The following is a 15802-nucleotide window of genomic DNA, read 5'->3' as shown; positions in this document are numbered from 1 at the left end:
ATCTTGGTGTTCCCAGCACCTAGCACTGTGCCTGGTGACCTAGCACTGTGCCTGGTGCATGGTTGATGCTCAGCAGATCTTTGTCAAAAGAAAGGAAGCAAGAAAAGAAGAGCAGCTTAACAGGAACTGCCTCGAGGAGGACCCCAGTGAGGCTCCTCACAAGATCTGAGGTCACCTGGGAAGTGAGGCTTAGGTATCTCATCATGGATGACAGTGTTGTCACCTAAGTTTAAAGTCCTTATTATAATACCCAAAACCTTTGTCAAAAGAAGGCATTTTAGATGGGCTCTCTTCACTAATTTTTGTAGAATAGTTTTTCCCCACTGCAATGCCAGGGCTTAAAGTCATCCATGTGCCTGTGTGACTTTCTCGGCAAGTTGCATAACCTCTTTGTGGCTCAGTTCCCCCAACTGTAAACTGGGAAAATAACACCTACCTCATACAGTTGTTACGAGGGTTCAATGAATTAATACTTGTAAAGCAGCTGAACTATTCCTGGCACATAGTAAAACATTATATAAGCATGTATCTTATAAGGCTGTTTGGGAAACACAGACTTACATTTAGAAATCCTATTTTCTTGCTTTATACCAAAATCCCCCTTCTTTGTGTTCCTGAGGGAAGGGTCTTCTACATAGATCTGGCAAAGTAAGGATGACATTTTGGCTCAGCACACTTATTGGGCAACTAAAGTTTCTGCTTGAAACCCTTCTAGGTCAAGCTCACTTTGGGGAGCACAGCCACCCGCAGGACTCAAATATTAGGGCAGGCTTAGAAGGAAAGCTGTAGTTGGAAAGTCAAGAAATCTGATTTTATTCAGGAGTCAAAAGACACAGCTAATTTCCTTTATAGAAATATTATGTACCTTGTAATAGAAAAAAACATATAGTATACCTACTCTGTGTCACTTAATACTTGCCTCATTGAAGACTCATAACCACCCTGCAAAGTAGTTGTTGTTTCCGTTTTGCAGATGAGGAAACTGCAACTAGGAGAGGCCAGGTAACTTGCCCAAGGTAACACAACTGGTTAGAGGCAGAGCCAGAGTTTGAAGGGAAATCTGACTTGATTCCAAAGTTGTTTTTGGACTCCCTGACACTAATTCCAGAGCATGTGCTACAGGCGTGCTACCAGAAGACAGAAGGAATTTCAACCCAGCAGGGCAGGGACCCAGGCTGAGGTTTTCTTAGGACACTAAGGTTTCCTTAAGGAAAAGCAAGCTGGTCTAGTTCTGTAAGCCCATTGCAAAACCTCCATTGCTGAGTCACTGAACAGTGTCCTAGAGGCTGGAAGGGTACTTTCTAAAGCTACCTGGTTACTCCCGCCCCTTTAAGGAAGTTCAATGCCAAATACACTGCATACTGAAAACCAGTAACTCCCTTGTTTCAAAAAGCTATGGCATTGAGGGCACTTGTTAGGATGAGCACTGGGTGTTGTATATAAGCGATGAATCACAGGAATCTACCCCCAAAACCTAGATTACACTGTACACACTGTGTGTTAGCCAATTTGACAATAAATCATAACAACAACAAAAAAAGCTACGGCCAGTCCTCCCAGCTGGAAGTTCTTTCTCAAGCACTATGCTGTTTAAATGGCACAAAAAGATGATGCTGGACAAGGGTTCCAGAAGACCCTATGATGACTAGAAACAGTGCAGACCACACATCTTATGCTGAGTCTCAGCAGGGCTTATGGAATCTCTTCAACTCAAGTCCACTTTGCTGAAAAACTGATTGCTCCCACTTCCTCAAGGTGAAATCTCACCTTGGTTTGGGGTTCAAGGCCCTTCCTTATGGAGCTCTGCCTTCTCTCATTCTCAGCTTGCCTGAAACTCTCTTCCTTGCTTCTGCCAAATGGATTTCTGTCTGTTACCAGAGCATGCCCGCACCTACCTCAGGTTCTAACTGTTGTTCACACCAACCCATCTCTCCCTCATTGTAACTGCCCCTGCCTGAAGTGAACTCACTTTCTTCTGGCCAGTTTCAACTGGCTTCAGAATTCATTTGGTGATAAATTAGATACTCCCATAATGCTCGCCGACAACAATTCTATTGTTTGGAGCTGTTATATAAACCCTTTATTGTTAATTTTTCGTTCCTTTCTTATTCCTCCAACTAGATTATCAGAGACTGGAAGGCAATAGCAACATCTAATTTATCATTTCATATCCACAATATCTTTCACAGTGCCTGATGCCTCATAGATCTCAAACATTTTTAGGTTTTTAAAGGCCGACCAGCTCTCTTTCTGCTCCTACCTTTCTATTTGCTCAAGATACTCTTGAGCAAATAAAAAGAAATTTGGCAGTGCTTTTCCTTCAGACTATACCTGAAGTTTAGCATTTCAGAGGATCTCTGCTGTCTCATTAGTGAAAGTCCACTATATGCCATGCATTATACTAGGGCCTTACAGATGATGCTGGATGAAGTTAAACCGACAGGACCCAAGTTATGAAATCCCTAAAACTCTGGACCCCTTTTCCCTAACATCCGCAAAACAAACAAACATAAAAACCAACAACAAAAACCACTTCTCTAGATAGTTCCAATGAACACCTTCAGGAAGTATAAAGGTCCTAAAAAGAGGGAGTCCAGGTTATTTCTGCTGCTATTGCTACTGCTCCCACTGTAAAATACAGCACAGAATCAGAAACAGGATACAGATCTGTCAATATATTCTATTGTCACAAGCAGGCACTTTTACACCTAGGAAAAGAAGGCCACAGCAGTGGAATGCCGCCCGATGTCTTACTTCCAGCAGTTATCCCTATTACTCCAGAACTACAAGAGTCTCATGACTGGGCAGAGTGACTTGGGTCTTGCAGCTAAAAGCCATTGCTGTCAATCCACCTTCTAAATGGATTTCTTCTTTCTGAAGCCCTGCCTGCAGTTTCCAGGACATCCCAGAGCAAGGTAGGGTCTTTACATTAACATTTAACATTTTATCTTAAGTTCACAAGGTGATTTTCATGTGCAGCCAGAGTTAAGAGCCATTGGGCTTTGGCTCTGACCTACTGGGATGCCAGAATGAAACTCCGGCTTCTATCCATCATCTGCGGCCCTGTGCCTCATCAAGCCCCAACCCTGGAGCAATCCCACTCTTCCCTAAACACAGCTCCCAGGTGTTAGGGAAGGCAGATGGACTATGAACGTTCCGTACTGTCTCCTGGGCTCTTCTTTTATCAAGCATGGGATCCTCCTCCTCCATGAGCCTTTTGCTGCACACTTCAACCACTGCACCTTCCCTCTGCAACAGTTATGATCCAATGCCTGTCTAGCACATACTTACCCACTGCCTGGCTCCGGAATGCAGCTCCTCTTGTGGGCATTCTTCATCTGTCTCCTGAAATCACAAGCTCCCTGGAGATAACAGCCACTCTTTGAACTTCTTTTTGCTCTGACAGGGATGAACATGGAATGGACATAAAAGGTGCTTGAATATTGAATGGAGAGGGAGAGAGTGAAGGGAATGAGGAAGGATAAATTCTTATTCAACAAATATATATTACACATCTATCATGAAGCAGGTGGAAAAGTAGTAAGCAACACAAGATAAAATAATTTCGCAGATAGAGGTTAAGTGTAATAAAAAATAAACCAGAGTAAAGAGATGGAGAATGAATAAATGAATTGAATTTATCAAATGTCTAGTAAACTCAAATTCTACAAATATTTAATTTATATCCACCCAGGGTTTTCCCCACCAGGTCGTACAACAGTGGAAAGGGGCCACTGAGTGTTTGTACCATTTTGCCCGGGCTGCCTGTCATAACATAGTACTAGAGACTGAGTGACTTAAACAACAGAACTTTTTTGTCTCAGAATCTGCATGTCCAAACTCAAGACGTCCGCAGGGTTGATTCCTTCTACGGGTCATGAAGGACCTGTTTCAAGCCTCTCTTCCGAGTGTGCATCCTAATGACCTTTATAACTTAATTCCCTCTGTAAAAAACCCCATCTCCAAATAAAGTCACACTGAGGTACTGGGAGTTAGGGCTTGAACATATGAGGAACACAATTCAGCTCATAACAGTGTCCAAAACAGTTTTCACCTTTCTGTCGGGATGCACATACCATTCAGGTTTACCACTTAAAGATTATTTCACTCAATTGTAACCTCCTGGAGTTCAGGAATTCTGTTGTTCATACCTATTTCTCAAGTCACTAGGGCCACACCTGGCACATAGAAGGTAATTCATAAATGTTAGACTGAATTCACTTTTGTTCAAGAAAACTCAGGGTAAAGGGTAAAGTCATTTAACCCAGGAAATCAAAATCGCTGATGGCCTGCAGCAATTCCTGAAACTCTCTGAGTCAAAGGAAATTATGTTTCCATGACACAGAATCTGTTTCTGGATTTCTTAATTAGGGGTATTTGCAGGATGAGAGGAGACTTGTTTCTGAATAGTCGTTGCTTTCCTCCTCTCAAATCAATGGCCTCTGCTTCTGACATCAGAATTATCTCTACAGCAAATACATGAATCACAGAGAGAAGGTCTGGCTCTCAGTGGGGGAATGAACAGCAGGAAAGAGAGAATGTATCTTAAGATAGAGACTCCTGGGGCGCCTGGGTGGCGCAGTCGGTTAAGCGTCCGACTTCAGCCAGGTCACGATCTCGCGGTCCGTGAGTTCGAGCCCCGCGTCAGGCTCTGGGCTGATGGCTCGGAGCCTGGAGCCTGTTTCCGATTCTGTGTCTCCCTCTCTCTCTGCCCCTCCCCCGTTCATGCTCTGTCTCTCTCTGTCCCAAAAATAAATTAAAAAAAAAAAAACGTTGAAAAAAAAAGATAGAGACTCCTTACCAGAATTTACAGAAGAAAAGGAGGGCCCACAGCTCAGCATCTCAGTAACAAATGCAATTGAAACAGCAAAATAGTTTTAACCAAAGCTATTTTAACCAATGCCCACCTTGGGCATATGCTGCTACTTCCCTTTTACCTGCTCAGTAAAGGTTTCCAAAGCCCCATACCAACTGAGCCCTTGCTGTCTCTCCCTGAACTAACTGTGAAAAGTTCAACATCCAACAACCCAGAAAGAAGACACGGTGAGTGTGAAAGGTTTGAGATACTAGCACCATCCTGCCTCCCAGTCATTGACTCACTGAGGCCTGTTGTGTCATTGTTCCCTAGAGATCAGATAGGTAGTTCAATCTGTCCACCACACATTCTCTGAATGCAGGCATTCCATACCTGAAGACATGCTTCCCATGTCTTCTTCCATCACTAAAAGTGTTGAATGAAGGTTTCCGCAAGGCTTTATCAGAGTGGACAGCATTCTTAAGCAATGCTTAAGCATTTGAGAATGCTGAAGCATTCTTATTCAGCAAATAAAGAAGGAGAAATCAGATGGTTAAGCAGGAAAGCGTTCCCATGCTTTCTCTTCTATCAACTGGCAGCCTGCATCAGGTATCCAGTCCTCCAGGTTGGACACCAAGCAAAACCCTAAGAAAGATTTCCGGAAGATGATCCACAAAGCTAAGACCAGTCAACCAGAATTCCAAATACTGAAGAAAGAAGAGAATCTTTTCCTCACACTGCTATGAAGAGGCTGCAGACGAGTCACAGTGCAGCTGAAAATAGTTAAAAATCATTAAATTATGGGCTGTCAGCAGTACCTCTGAGGGAAAGACACAGATGGCCAAGACCAAATCCTTGAACTACAACTTCCCAAGGGAGCTCTGGGGAGAGGACTCTTGCAGCAAATGCACACAGCTTATGATTACAGGACTTTCAGCCTTCACTCCAGGGAGTTGGAATAGACCTTGTAAAAGCTGGGAGGAATTTGTCTTCCACTCTAGCCAAAGGCTTCCATTAGTGTTTCTCAAATGAAGAAAATATTTTCAGAGAATTGCAAGGTCTCTCTGCGATTTTTTTTAATTTGGCTTTTTATTTTAACGATAATCTAAAAATAATTCTTAGCTTGTTCTGAATTCTCTGGATGTCTGCTTTAGAATGCTTCGTGAACTTTCAGTACCTAAGGTTGTGCTTTGTGAATGTTTTCACAAGTGAAACTTAAGTGGCGTCAAGGCCTGCTGTATAAGTGAGGATTCTGAAATGGTTTGAATGTAAAAAAGTAGCGGGAAAACATGGGGCACCTGGGTGGCTCAGTTTGTCGGGCGTCTGACTCGGCTCAGGTCATGATCTCACGGCTTGTGAGTTTGAACCCCACATCGGGCTCTGTGTTGACAGCTCGGAGCCTGGAGCCTGCTTCAGATTCTGTGTCTCCCTCTCTCTCTACCCTTACCCACTCGCGCTCCGTTTCTCTCTCTCTGTCTCAAAAATAAATAAACATTAAAAAAATTTTTTTTTAAGTAATGGGAGAACAAATCATCACATGGCAAATGGTAAATGTGGAAGATTGTATTGTCCCCAAACGGGCTCAGCAATATTCCTAGTCCTACCTGCTTCTTCAAAACCTTGGCACTATCTCATCAAGAGGTAGAGTCTGTATTTCCTCCCTTTCAACCTCAGTGGGCTTTTGTGACTGCTACAACACACAGAATGTGGCAGAAGTGATGCTGCATGACTTCCCAGGCTAACTTATAAAAAAAGATAGAACTTCCTTCTGGCTCTTTCTATCTGAACACTTGCCCTTGGAACATAGCGCTATATTGTGAGGAAGCGCAAGACCCATGAAGAGACCATATCTAGGTACTAGGTATTCTGACTGGAAAATCCAGACAAGGTCCTCATGAGCAGCCAGCATCAATTGCCAGACATGTCAGTGAGCAAGCTTTGAGATCAAGGGTTGGCAGGTTTTGAACTGGCCAAATATGGCCTATTGTCTGTTTTTATAAATAGTTTTATTGGAACACTGCCATGCCCACTTATTTGTCTATGACTTCTTTTGTGCTACAGTGAAGAGTTCAGTAGTTACAACAAACCATACAGTCCACAAGGGTGAAAATAATTTACTATCTGGTTTTTTACAGAAAAAACTTACCAGCCTCTGCATTAGATGATTCTAGCTCCCCGTCTTCAAGCCACTTCAGGTAAGTCCTGGTGGAGCAGAGACAAGCCATCCCTACCAAGCTCTGCCCAAATCAAATTTGTGAGCAAAGTAAGTATTGTTTCAAGCCACAAATTTGGGGATGACTTATTTCATAGCCATAGAAAACTGGAGCAGTTTTATAAGCATGCTATATTCAAGAGGACCTGCCCAAATTAGCTAATTCTACTGCTTGGAGCTTAACTTTGTGTTTACCAACTTGCAGCAGTTCATTAGCAGCAAGAAGTAGATAATTGCAATAAAGAATTTTTCCATTCCCAGCTCTAATAAGAATTAGATTAGATGCCCCCTATAATTCAGATTTTAATAACATCACAATGCTAATCTTACCTCCAAGAAAAGATAATTTTATATTATTATTCAGTAACACTGTTAAAATTGGTCTTCAAGAATTGCTTGCTGGTATCTTATGGTTAAGTGTGTGGTCTGCTTAGCTTGCACTATCAAACCAAGCTTTGATGTTTCTAGTGACATTTTCTACAACACACTTATGCAAACAGTTATTCTCTGCATTAAAACAATTGAAGTCGGGGCGCCTGGGTGGCGCAGTCGGTTGAGCGTCCGACTTCAGCCGGGTCACGATCTCGCAGTCTGTGAGTTCGAGCTCCCCGTCAGGCTCTGGGCTGACTCAGAGCCTGGAGCCTGTTTCCGATTCTGTGTCTCCCTCTCTCTCTGCCCCTCCCCTGTTCATGCTCTGTCTCTCTCTGTCCCAAAAATAAATAAATAAATAAATAAATAAGTAATTAATTAAAAAAATAAAACAATTGAAGTCAAAATGCAGACAAAAATTAAAGAGCCAGAACCAAAACTCTTTCAATTATTAACCAATTTGGGGGGTTTGTTTTAGTGAAACATCATCTCTCACATTAAATTTAATCATGTAGGGTTTTGTGGGTTTTTTGGCTTTAGTTTGAGAATTTGGTTTTCTATTTACCGAAGCTACAGAGCTGTAAGCATAGGATTCATACCTACTTTTACATGGGTGTATGTGTGCATGTGCATGTAACATCAGACTGGTGGTAGAGTAAATTTTCAATATATAAATTTTTCTCTTTACAAGAAGCCAGTACAGGGATGCCTGGGTGGCTTAGTCAGTTGAGCATCTGACTCTTGATTTAGGTTTAGGTCGTGATCCCAGGGTCATGTGATGGAGCCCTGTGTTGAGGCTCCACATTGAGTGTGGAGTCTATTTATGATTCTCTGTATTCATCTCCCTCTTTCGCTCTTCCCCACTCATGCTTGCTTGATCTATCTCTTAAAAAAGTAAAATAAAATGAAATAAAATAAAATAAAATAGCCATATACAGACACAAAAGGACAAATATTGTATGATTCTACTGACATGAGGTACCTAGAATAGTCAAATTCAGAGACAGAAAGTAGAATAGTGCTGCTAGGGGTTGAAGGTAAAGGGAAATGGGGAGTTATTATTTGATGGATATGGAATTTCAGTGTAAGATGGTAAGAAAATTCTGGAAATGGATGGTGGTGATGGTTGCACAACAATAGGAATGCACTTACTGCCACTGAATGTTACACTTAAAAATCGTTAAGATGGTAGATTTTATGTTATCTATATTTTACCAAATTAAAAAAAAGAAAGAGAGGCCGGTAACCTTATCCAAATCCCAACACAAGCTAAAGCAGCAGAGGGTCTCCCTAGGGTATCTCCCCCTCAGGCCTAGATGCTTAGGTGAATATAGCCCTTTTGTAGAGGGGCACCAAAGAATTAATGCCCAGGGGAAGAGCGTCTCTCAGTCAAACTCAGAGCAGCACTCGAAGAGCCTGAGCCACTCAGCCCCGGACTTTTGGTAAGGTGCTCCTTACAGCCCCTGAAGGAAGTAATTCCCAAGAGAAGGAGGAAGTAATTCCCAAGAGAAGCCCAGGCAGTCTGAAAGAAGGCCATCCACCTGCAGGCATGCAAAAGCTTTATCCTTTTTTTTTTTTTTTCTTTTAAAAAAAATTTTTTTTAACGTTTATTTATTTTTGAGACAGAGAGAGACAGAGCATGAACAGGGGAGGGGCAGAGAGAGAGGAAGACACAGAATCGGAAGCAGGCTCCAGGCTCTGAGCCATCAGCCCAGAGCCCGACGCGGGGCTCGAACTCGCGGACTGCGAGATCGTGACCTGAGCTGAAGTCGGACGCTTAACCGACTGAGCCACCCAGGCGCCCCAACAAAAGCTTTATCCTTAATATATCCTCATTATGGTTTTGTCCCACAGCAGATGACAACTCATCCCCTAGAAGAGGGGATCTTTGAGCAACACTGGAGACTGAGGCACCCTTCCAAGGGAGGTGATGAGGCCCAGCAAAAGAAATGGGGTGATTAGAAGGCATATTTGAGAATAGGCACAGAAACGAAATGACTGGCACCTAATAGATGCCTGACTTTGTGCTTTACATTTTTTTTTTTACAAACTTGTGCTTTACATTTTTTTTTTTACAAAATTTTACAAACTTTTTAAATGTTTGTTTATTTTTGAGAGAGAGCGTGTACAAAGGAGGGGCAGAGAGAGGGGGAGCCAGAGACTCCGAAGCAGGATCTGTGCTGACAGCAGACAGTCTGATGTGGGGCTCAAGCTCACAAACTGTGTACATTCTTTATCTCCTTTAAAAATCTCCACAATAAAATTTTATAGAAAAGGAAACTGAGGCCAGAGCTAACTTGCCTAAATTGTCACACAGCTTATAAGAAGCCAGGATGAGAACAGGGTCTGTCTGATTACAAAATTCCAGTTCCTGCCCCTTCTTCCTCCCAGTGGTGTCCACCGTGGACTTGTTCTGATCCTCCCTCTCATCTGCTCTCTGATGGCTCTGCCTCGCTACACATCAGCCTCCTCTACTGAAAACACCTCTTCACAGCTTTAAAGGAGCTCTTGGGCTCTCTCTGAGTAAAGTAAGGATCCCTGGAAAAATGGAGTCCAGCGGAAAAACTGGCACCAGAAGAAAGCCATGCCAGACCCCCTCATAGTGTCAGAGAGCCACCCACATCATTCAAGGGGAACTGACATGGGATTTCTTTCTTGAGAGCATTTAATTTAACATGCTGGTGCACCTAGGAACAAAGCCCTTCTATAAGAAAGTGAGGCATGCTACACATTCTCTATAGCCAAACAGCACCACAGCCCTTTTCTAGCCACACTGTTTGAAAATAGCTCTAAAAATAATATCATGAGCAGTTTCTATTTGCTCCTTCCAGGAGAAAGTAAACAAGTAAACTCAAAGGCAGCTGCTGCCTGGCCACCGCTTCCTGTATTTGTTTCTTCTCTCGCGGGAACAACCGGCTCCCCGAGCACCACCCCTGCTCTTCCTGCTCTCCATGGTTCCTCCATCAATTCCTATCCTCTAAGAAATTAGACACAGGAGCAGCATTAGTCACTGACATTTTCTGAGTAATTCTTTACACTTCAGTATGAATTAATTTTGTATGTAATACTGTCCATTTGACATTTTCTTAGTTGGGGAAATGTTCTCCAGGAAGCAAACTAAGGGGCCAGGATCTGGAAGAGGGCAGAGGAGGTTATACTAAATGGCTTGTAGAGGCCATGATAGTTGCGTACCTGAAGAGACTATACTGAAACTACAAACTCCTAGAAAAAAACATAGGCGGTAAGCTCCTTGACATCGGTCGTAGCAATGTTTTGGGGATCTGATTCCAAAGACAAGGGAAACAAAAACAAAAATAAGCAAATGGGGCTACATCAGACTAAAAAGCTGTACAGTGAAGGAAACCATCAACAAAACCAGAAAACAACCCTCTGAACAGAAAAAGATATTTTCAAATCATATATCTGATAAGGTTTTTATATCCAAAATATACAGAGAACTCATACAACTCAATAACATAACTAAAACCAAACCAAAACAAAACAAAACCCCAATAACCCAATTTTAAAAAGGACAGAGGATCTCAACAGACATTTTCCCGAAGAAAATATATAAATGGCTTATAAGCACATGAAAAGATGCTTAATGTCATTAATCATCAGGGAAATGTAAATCAGAACCACAATGAGATATCACCTCACACCTGTCAGAATGGCTGGCATTAAAAAAAAACACACAATAACAAGTGTTGGCAAGGTTGTGGAGAAGAGGGAATCCTCGTGCACTGTCAGTGGGAATGTAAGCTGGTACAGCTACTATGGAAGACAGCATGGAGTTTCCTCAGATTTTAAACATACAGCTACTATATGATCCAGCAATCCCACTACTGGGTATCTATCTGAAGAAATTGAAAACACTAATTTAAAAAGATATATGCAACCCTATGTTCATTGCAGCATTATTTACAATAGCCACAATATGGAAACAAGTGTCCATCGATGGATGAATGGATAAAGAAGTGTTTATCCATTCATCCATTGATGGATGGATGAATATACATATTATTATATATACACACACGTATACACACACACACACACACACACACACACACTGGAATTCCACTCAGCCATAAAAAAGAATGACATCTTACCACTTGCAACAACATGTATGGACCTTGAGGTTATTATGGTAAGTAAAACAAATCACAGAAAGACAAATATTGCGTGATTTCACTTATATGTGGAATCTAAAAAAGCAAAACTAACAAAACAAAACCCAGACTCCTACATACATAGGACAGATTGGTAGTTGCCAGAGGGGAGAGGGGTTGGGGGGAGGCAAAACAGGTGAAGGAAATTGAGAAGTATATAAACTTCCAGTTATAAAATAAATTAGTCATGGGGATGCAATGCACAGCATAAGGAATATAGTCAATCATATTATATTAACTTTGTAAAGTGACAGATGGTAACTAAACTTGTGGTGACTATTTTGCGATGTATATGAAGGTCAATCACCATGTTGTACACCTGAAACTAATATTATATTGCATGTCAACTATACCTCAATAAATTTTTCCAAAAGTGCAGAAAAAGGAACTATTCATGTCTAAAAAGCAGCTCCACTTGTGGTTTTGGGCCACTAGATGGCAATTATGCCCCTTTGCACTGTTGCAGCTGACCCTGGGCAATAGGCCTGTCCCTAGAGCCCTTTGATGTCTTTTTGGTGCAAAGATCTTTGAGAAGCTCCTAAATACTTGCCTTTCATCACAGCAACAACTCTTTCTTATCCACCATTAACTTCACTAGGAATACTTATTTTAAAAACTCAGAGAAACATTAGAAGTGAAAAGGGAAAATCCTCATACCTCAGTAGGTGATCGTCTGACCAAATATTTATCTAATATTAAGCAAGAGCCTTTGCTCCACTTTCAGTCACCTTTCTTGTGTCCTTTGGCAAATCTTGGCCCCAGGAACTCCTCTTTAGAGTTCCTCTTTCTTCCCAGCCTTTCCCTCAAGGGAGCCTGCCAGGATAATCTGGTTAAACTAGCCATGCCTCCCTCAGCTAGAAAAGTCCTGGCTGCCAGGTCACTCTTCCGTGGAGCCTTTCCTATGTCTCTTCCCAAACCTTAGCCCCAGCCTCTTGTACATATGTTCAAAACACATTTGTTGTACAACTACTAAAGAGTTAATATATCATTCCGTTGTTATTTGCCCAGGTGTGTCTTCCTAACTAGATGGCAAGTGTATAGAGAGCAGGGATAAAGTTTTGTGTGTTTATTTCTGATGCCCACAGTGCCCAGCCTAGCAAGCCACCAACCACCACCTGGGCAGCAGGTAGAATAGGAAAGAACCCTGTTACCTTCTCTGAAAGTCTGAGCTGTCCAGAACTAACCATTATCCAGTCACTGAGCAATTTCACGTCATCTCTTCTGCCCTGTCCTAGGACCTGAAGAGCTGAATCACAGTTGCATTCACTAGGTGGGTGGGTGAGGAATGAGTGTGGTTAGCTGAGTATTTGAGGGAGTATATGTGTAGTGGGGTACAAACACTGACATATACCTAGATTCCTCTTGGACACTAACCAGTTCCCTTATCTCTGCTTGCTCACAAAGAAATGTCATCTGTCTGGGATGAGATTACAAAGGCCAAGTGGATTAAGGCCATTTTCATTTGTCTTAAAGGCAACTTCCTTCCCACCTGCAAGAAACATCCACAGAAGGACATAATTTGGAATTATGTCCTGAAATGTTTTCCATTTGATCTGCTTCCTTCAGAGTCATGCAACTAAAGTGTGGTCCTGGGACCAGCAGTACGAACTTACCTGGGAAATTGCTAGAAATGCAGAATTTCAGACCTCACCCAGATCTGCTGAATCAGAGTCTACATTTTTACAAAATCCCCACGTGATTCACATGCACATTAAATTGTGAGAAGACTGATCTATAGCATAGCTTGAGGCCACAGTAATTCATAGGGCATGTGGTATCTTTGTAAACTCTGGAGTGCTCTGTCTGGTCCCAAAAAGTCAGGGTCACCATGGGATCAGTCAAATTTTGCATGCTTTAAGTGTTTAACAGAAAGTCATTATTTGGCAGTGCTCAGGCATTAAACAACCCTGCCACTTCTTCACGGTATTGGGAGTTAAACATAAAACCTCAACTGATGGAAACCTGGGCCCCAAACCAGTATGTCTATCAGGCTGTCAGAAGATTCCCCAACATTATGTAGGTCATGATACCTGTGGTCACCTGGGGCACTATACAGACATGCTAAAGACAAAATGAAGGGTTTCTCATAGTCTCTACAGTTCAGGTGAGGTTTTCTTAGTAACTGCATCAGACAAGTTTGAGAATTAGCAAGCCACTTGGAGTGGGAGTGAGGGAGTCATGTGATACTGGGCTTGCTTCATGTTCATGAGGTCTGAAGACCTGACTAAATCATGGTAAACCCCAGAAATCCTCCACAGTGCAGTAAGCCCAGCAACAATGGCCTGGGGCTGACTCCAATCACACCCTGCCTTCTGTATTTGGAGCAGGACATGTTCCCAGGCCTTTCAAAGGTTAGATGAGTTATGGGTCAGAGTAGAGCATGTTCTCAGGGATGATAGGAATTGAATCCATCTGGGAAAAGAGGCCATGCCATTCATGAAATTGTACATTGCCAGAGTTTGTACCAAAGCTTATGCCTGATAGTTGAACACCATAGGTTAAGACAGCAGGTGCCAGCCTGGGGCGTATGCAGCCGGTGTGTTCATAGCCAGTTTAATGTGGAGACATCTTCTGAGGGCCTATAGGGCATTGTGTGGGGTCCAGGATCTCCCAGTTAGCACCTGATAATAAAGCCAGAACTGGCACTCAGGAAGTAGGCAGAAAACAAGCTATGCTAAGAAAGTTCCAAGAAACAGAACTAAGTAAGGCAAAAAAATGAAGCATACTTTCATAAACTTCAAAAAGATAAAAAGTAGAAATGGAAGAAAATGAGGTCAAAGGAGGAAAAAATGGGATGGGATTGGAACTGATAGACCTATTCTATCACAATTCAATCTTACCATGCATTGACCTCGGTCTCTAGAGAGCTTGGATCACTTAGTTTCTTCTTTTATCTTCTCCTTGGTGTGTAGGCAGTGACTCCTTGCCTCTCTTCTCCCTACTCAGGTCCTAATAGAACCCTGTCTTCCTCTGTCTCCAACCACATTGACTTTTCCTTGCAGAATCTGAAGGGGGGATAACAGTCCCTAGTGTGGAAGCTGTCATTGACCCATGAAGTGACCAGACCAATGTGAACAACACGCACATACACACACACACACACACACACACACACACACATATACATACTATACCTTAAAAAATTTATGGTAACAGTTTAATAATGTTTTCACAATTTTAATGTTTCTTAATTTTGTGGTAACAGTTTAATAATATTTGTTATTTAACTATTACCACAAAACTACCCATAACCCCTTTACCTAAATACAACTATTTTTATCTATCATTCTTGTGCACCTTAAAATGACAAACACATCTGAATATAACCCATGTTGTCCCAGGCCACACCTGTCTGAAATAAAATAGAGCCACTAATGGTAAAAATGGCATTTCTTTGGCTCTGCTGTCACCTTCAATATTGGGAAATCTGACCACTCTTAAATTCCACAGAACTATTTCTGGGAGTCCCTAATTAAGGCAGGAGTGGAGATGGGGATGATCTCTTGTATTTTCCCAAACAAGCTTTTTTTCAGTTACAAAGTGATCTCCACCATCCCTCCACCCCTCTATGCTCTGGAAGCTTTCATGTCTCTACACCCAAACTGTAATTCATTCCCCAACATCTCCACCCCATAGGTAACTACTAGGCCCATTATAGATTTAGAGTCATTTTAAGGGTCTTCCCCTCCCCCTTATCCCTGCATGAGGGTCTCAATGTCTTACAAGACTCTGGTTCTCCAACATGATCCATAAGTACTGGGCCAAAGGAACCCCTGAATGATGAGGTTCTGCACTTAAAATCATAGAAGGGGACACATTCCAGGGCAGACCGTTGGTTGTATGTAATCACCAGTGCTATAGAAGTAGCTCCCCATCCAGAAAGCCCATCAAGACTCAGGTGATGGAGGGTAGTGTTAATGTGGGAGGGAATCTTTAATTTGCTTCCTCTAATAGTCATTTTAAAATTTACAATCTCCTGCTTTTTAAAAAATTTTTTCAATGTTTATTCATTTTTGAGAGAGTGAGAGAGAGAGAGAGAGAAAGAACACAAGCCACGAGCAGAGGAAGGGCAGAGAGGGAGACACAGAATCCGAAGCAGGCTCCAGGCTCTGAGCTGTCAGCACAGAGCCCAACACGGAGCTCGAACCCACAAACCGTGAGATCATGACCTGAGCTGAAGTTGGATGCTCAGCCGACTGAGCCATCCAGGTACCCCATACAATCTCCTGCTTTAATGATTAGTGATAACAAATG

Source organism: Panthera uncia, chromosome C2 (genome assembly GCF_023721935.1).
Source record: "Panthera uncia isolate 11264 chromosome C2, Puncia_PCG_1.0, whole genome shotgun sequence".
NCBI classification, from domain to species: domain Eukaryota; kingdom Metazoa; phylum Chordata; class Mammalia; order Carnivora; family Felidae; genus Panthera; species Panthera uncia.
The sequence above is the reverse complement of the archived record's forward strand: the minus strand, read 5'-3'. Positions refer to the sequence as shown.